The following is a 6,460-nucleotide window of genomic DNA, read 5'->3' as shown; positions in this document are numbered from 1 at the left end:
GTATTGCATCCTGGCGCCGTTATTTCGTGTTGTTCACAACCCCGTGTGCGGCGCACGGACGGGCGGGAGCGGTGGGGCAGCGGTTAGGTCACCGCGATTTTAATTCGTTGACTCGGGTTTGATTCGTGGGGCACGGCTAACATCATTGGCGCGTGGTTCTAAAACCCGGTCCTAGGTCCCCCGACTGTTGTAACTGGCTGACCCGCCCATACATCTGTGGAAAAAAAAGCTTCATTGCTCATCGGAATCCTCAAGTTGGTTTTGACTAAACTACACTGACCAGCGAGGTGAAGTATATCCAAACAATCACCATGACTGACAAGACGTGGATATTCTTCATTCAACAGTGGATTGACAAAGGCCTGTACATTATTACGTATACAGTAGTGTATACACAGGGTGGCCCAAAAGTTAGGACACACAGAGTTATTTCATTTATTTTAACACTGGTATAAAACACACACACATTTGTATTGTTTATTATTTCAGTTAATATTTTATCTATTATCCTTAATATCTATTTGTATTTTTCCTTTTCAGATGACGTTTAAAAATGGAAAATGTACAACAGACGAACGAGTTAAATTCGTTTTTACGTCCGCTAAAGAAGGCAGCTGCTGTAATCTTAAAAAAAAATCCTAAATTAATTAAAAAAGAGAATCCATGCGTGCATTCATGTTAATGGGAGTCAGTTTAAACATGCGTTAAAATTAATATAAAAAATATCCTATGTCATTTGTTAAAATAGTACTGGTAGGAACCTCCTGGTTACACCAGCCCACAGGGGATTATTGTGTCCGTCCGTCGTGCAGGGAGGGGCTGGGTGGGGAGGGGAGGGTGGGGAGGGGCTGGGTGGGGAGGGTGGGGAGCGGCTGGGTGGGGAGGGTGGAGAGGGGCTGGGTGGGGAGGGTGGGGCTGGGTGGGGGGTGGGAGGGGAGGGGTGGGGCTGGGTGGGGCGGGGCTGGTCACCCCGTGGTGCCCTTATAAAACTCAACGTTTAACCTACTCACGCCGGCTTGTGCCCGCCCTCACAGTCGGCCATATTTGCGGAATACACCACGCCGCCGTTGACCCTGGCCATTGACCGAGCAGCCCAACGTTCCTACCAGCTCCCTCCGCATGAATGTGTTATAATAACCCTATGTGTCCTGACTTTTGGGGCCACCCTGGACACTGTGTATACTGCGTCTGAATTTGTATACGGAAGTAGATTATTACAGTCCCGCCATATCTCAAGGTCCTTGCGATATAACAACAAACCACCTAGCAGTCGTCCCTGCAGACGGGCTGGTTTCTCAGACCCATATCCGTGGTTGAATGTCCTCCCAGACCTGTTCTCCACTTTGTCTGCCAGGCTGTGGTGAGTCTCCACTGCTGAATGAAGGCCTTCCCACGACATGTCGGCCATGGAGGCTCTTTGACCATAGTTCACCACGCTGCTTCGCGAGGCTTGGTGAAGGGGAGTTAGTTGGTGGCAGGTTCCAAGACCAAGTTTACATATCGCTCGCCACTTGTGTTGGCCATTGCCTGAACTTTTTTTTATTTTGGCTAGCTATCGAACAAAGACGGTCAACTGCATCGCGCGATTTCAGATGCGCTGCTGTGGCCGTCTGGAACGCTTCTCTTTCCGATATAAGGAAGCCACTGGATCGATGCACTTTTAAATCTAGATCGAAAACTAATTTCTTTAGAACTGCTTTTTGTGAAGTTTAACATACACACACATACATACGAGTCTCTACACAATCTCACCTACTCATAACCGACTTTTACTTGGGCTATAAATAATCAAGGTCACCCACCTTACCAGTACAATTGAGCTGCGGCAATTGTTACAACTTGTTTTATTGAAAAATATAATAATTTAATTAACATGTTAAGTCTTGTCAAATGTTTCCAAAGTCCCACGGCACGTGTTATGGTGGCGTTGCCATGGCTTTGTTCAACTGTGAGTCAGGTGAGGCGGGTGTCATTTTGATGTCACCTTTTTTGGAGCATTCCATCTCCCCCCCTCGTATAATCGCCCCCCTCCCCCCCCCATGCATTCGCCTCGTCCGCCGCAGGGAGGGGTCAATAACCATTTTTAAAAACCACCAGCAAGTTTCCGCCACGCTCTGAATTGGCGACATAATCTGATTTTATTTCTATATTCCTGGAGGAATCCGATGAGCTATGAACCTTTTTCACTTTTTTTTTTAACAGAAGTTTCTTTGGGCCCAAAATTGCAATTTGAAATGCAGTTCGTCTCTAAAATCATGCGCAGTCCTCCCTCCCTTGAACGTTGGTGACTCACGCCTGTAATCCAGCAACAGGCGAGGGGTTGGTGGATTACAGAGACGTCGTCTAACTCCCTCGCCGTGGGCGTCAAGGAAGGTGCAGTGCCCTTGTCTCGCCAGGAGAAGGTGGTCACGGAACGTGTGGACCTATCTCCATCTGTTCCACTTTTTTCGTGGGATAGAGCGTTGCTCTGCTTTCACTGCCACGCGTATAAAGGCTCATGAATTGGCTCAAAACAAATGCATGTATGTGTGCCTCCGTGCGTTGCGGATTGCACAGTGTTAGGGGCCATCCATTTAGTACGTACGCATGGAGGGGGGAGGGGGGGTTAATACATACTCTTAGTTTTTTCGGTAAAGTCACGTAGGTAAAAAATGAAAGTAAAATTAATAAAAATAAAATAATAAAAAATCACGACGTTTCGGAGGCAACACAAGTCTCCGTCATCAGGTGGGACCGTCACAGCCAACGCAAATGCGTACGCGTGCGTATGGGGGGTCTACTGACAATGTACGCATAGGAAACGGGGGGGGGGGGTGGGTGAAGCCTCGATAATCATTTGTCGACATTGGCCTTCAAATGAGTTAGATAGTTCGGCGGTGGACTCTCTGTTTGCTTAAACACGTGGATATTATTAATCCTTGATCGTTTCTGCGTGGATTAAATATCGGCCGTTCTGTAGGATTCGAAAGGGGGGGGGGGGTGGTGTAAAAAGTCCGCGTGCGTACAGGGAGGGGGGGAGAGGTCAAGTTTTGACATATTTTTGCGTACCTACTCAATGGATGGTCCCTTATGAGATGCACTTTTGCACAAATGAGGCTAAATATACAAATACTCATTGTTTATTACTGTTATTCCACCATCAGTACCGGTCTTCTCGTCTTACTAATTGCCATATCGTTGCTACGTGCACTGTCATTTGAATGTAAAGTTTGGATATACAGTATAGGGCGTCTCACTGCAACTGCATCTCACGATGATTTGAATGTACTGTATATACCTCCCGTGGAAAAGGGAGGTTCTATTTTTATAGTTTTAACCCATAGTGAGTGACAATAATAAAAATTATCCACCCATGTTTTTTTTGTAAAAGGTCCCGCATTGGGATGTGTGTCCAGTTCCACGAATGAGTGTCTGGCTTTGTGAAACTGGACAAAAACCTGCAGTCACGAAACCTTCAAATTTAGATTGAAACTGGACAAGCCAGAGAAAACCTGGAGAAAACCCAAGCATCCGTACGAGGGCTGGTGGTGGTGGTGGTGTGGGGGTCGGTGACACTCCACTCTGCCAACATACTGGCCACACCAATACCTACAGCGACCTGGCGATCGGAGAAGATTGGGGGAGGAGGTGGTGAAACGCGGTAAAACGATGTAAAACGTTTGCAAAGCCCGGAATAGCCTCTGGCATGGTCACGTACGTGGACTGCCCCTCTTTGGCGATCCACTGATGGATGAATCGCCTCTCCGCGCCATGGGTCACGGGGCTTATTTGGCCAAACTTCACCACGCTAGATTTGAAGCTTTCGTGACTGCAAGGATTCATATTCTTAGTTTTTTTCGGTAAAGTCACGTAGGTAAAACATTAAAATTAATAAAAGTAAAATAAAATAAAAATCACGACGTTTCGGAGGCAACACAAGCTTCCGTCTTCAGGTGGAACCGCCACAGCCACGATAGCTGTATCAAGTAAATGAAAAAACCTAAGAATATACTTCACCAGGCTGGTCCGTGCCGGTTGCTTGATGACGGGGAGTATAGAAGTTGATAGTGCAATACAACGGATTTTACTGCATCGTCCACTGCTGGCTGCGTAACAACACGCTGCAAGCCTATAACACCTGTGATTCTTTTCTTTGTACGCATGGTGGTCAAAACCCATGCTTCGCTCGTGCGAACTGAAAAGATGCGGTGCGCTGGTATAAAGCCATACATCACCCTGTTTCGAAATGCCAAGCGATCACGGCGTCTTTAAACTATTTTCACCGCTGGCCAATTCTTCCAGCGAAGTCATTTCGCCTCTCATCGGCGTTTGTCTCTTCCCCCCCGTTTGCAACCAAAAAAAAAGCGACAATCACCGTCCCCGCCTCGAGTCAGTCCGCTTGTCACACTCAAACGTTGTGGCCCTATTGAGACCTTGCCCTTTAACAATGGGCTCTGTCTATTTGACCAGAGATGAAGCCATTTATCTCGTCGTTTGAAGCACACACACACTGCCGCTCGCACACGAAAACAGCGGAATGACTTGACGCTGGAATCCCCCTTTAGGTGTCACTGAAAGGATTCACACAAAGACAAATATCCCCCCCCTCCCCCGTATAGCCTGTAACAGACTGTAGGGGCAAGTGCTGTTAGCGAGCACCTATGAAGGCCGGCACGGCACACGAGGGGGGTGGGTGGCCAAAACCACGCCCGGCCGCCTTTGTCTCCCCCCAGTGGCGATGTTTACACACCGCACCAGGTACCCATTTGAGGCTGAGTCGACCTAGGAGGGGGTTTAGGAGCAGTTCAGATAATCGTCACTGGTGATGGCCGTGAGCGGGAATCGAACTCGGGCGCCAGGTTCGTAGCGCAGCGCGCTAACCACTACACTACCGCACACACACACAGACACACAACTACACACGCAGACACACACAACTACAGACGCAGACACACACAACTACACACGCAGACACACACAGACACACACAACACACACACAACTACACACGCAGACACACACAACTACACACACAACTACACACAGACACACACACCACACACACAACACACACACAACTACACACACACAACACACACACAACACACACACACAACTACACACACAGACACACAACTGCACACACGAGCGTCATCTTGGCACGACCACATCAACCCGGAATGCACCCCCCCCACCACCTCCCCGTCTCCTCGATTCTCAGAAGCTGAGCACTGGGGATGTTAAGCCTGAACAGTTGCGTGGATAATAAAGCGATCACCAGCCGTAAATGGAACAGGTGTGTCGCAGGCTGCCGCTGCTGCTGCTAGGAATACATTTGCGGAACGGCGGACAGGGAAAATGCAGCAGAAAACGAATTGTTTCATTCTGCGACAAGGCCATAAAGAAGATTGTCTCTATTCTTTGGTTCTTTCGGTAAAGTCACGTAGGTATAAACTATAAAGTCAACTAAATAACGACGTTTCGGGCGCAACACAAGCGTCCGCTGTTTCTTGCTGTAGTTTTCCCACCTGATGACGAACGCTGCTTGTGTTGCGCCCGAAACGTCGTGATTTAACTTATTTTATAACTACGTGACTTTACCGAAAGAACCAAAGAGTGTGGTTTTCCCGCAGTGACGAAAACTTCAAATCTAGACGGTCTCTCTGGTGTAGGCGAATCAGTTTAAAATACAATGCGCATACTATAATCAGAGTTTGCGTGTTCACCACAAGTACGTGTGTTTAATGCAGACTTGATTGCTTGCAAAAGGGTATTTATCTGGTGTTTGAAAACCTCAACACCTGTTTTATTGCTAGAAAGGGTAAAACCTATTACTTTTCATACTTTGATAATGGTAAACAAGTCCCATAGATATGAATTGTTGTATTATACTGCTATGCTTCCACATCTATATCCCTCTGCGTTCCCACTCTGCACTGACCAACGTGGTGCACGACAGTCGAATAACCACCCCACGACCCACACGAACTTTGAGAGGCCCTCACGCGGCAGCTGATTGAATCAAGGCTGCTCTACGCGTACATGATGTGTATGTACATGTACATGGTTAGAAACATTTAGGGTGGCCCTGCCTACGATCCATCCCGGGTTTAACCAGGCTGGGTTGTGTGAGGAGCAAACAAATCCTTGAAAGATCTGGACAAGTCCCATCGGTGATCTCCTCTGGCAGGCAAGGCTGCGTTGGCTGGGTCATGTAGCCCGCATGCCCAGCCACCGTATGCCTAAATAGCTTTTGTTTGGCCGGATCGAGGGGGCTAAACGGGCGCTGCACGGGCTAGAGAAGGGATGGAGTGATGTGGTACAGGAGGACGTGGAGCTGAGTGGACTTGCCGATGACTGGTACCAGCGGTGTCAAGATCGGCCTCTGTGGAGGAGGCTCGTGAAGGACGCTGCTACTGGGCAGTTGGAGGCAGTCGCCCTCCAACAACAACGGAGGGCGGAGGAGCGACACTCACAACAA

This window comes from Lampetra planeri, chromosome 32 (assembly GCF_965212315.1).
Source record: "Lampetra planeri chromosome 32, kcLamPlan1.2.h2, whole genome shotgun sequence".
In the NCBI taxonomy this organism is placed as follows: domain Eukaryota; kingdom Metazoa; phylum Chordata; class Hyperoartia; order Petromyzontiformes; family Petromyzontidae; genus Lampetra; species Lampetra planeri.
This window is presented reverse-complemented; position numbering follows the sequence as displayed.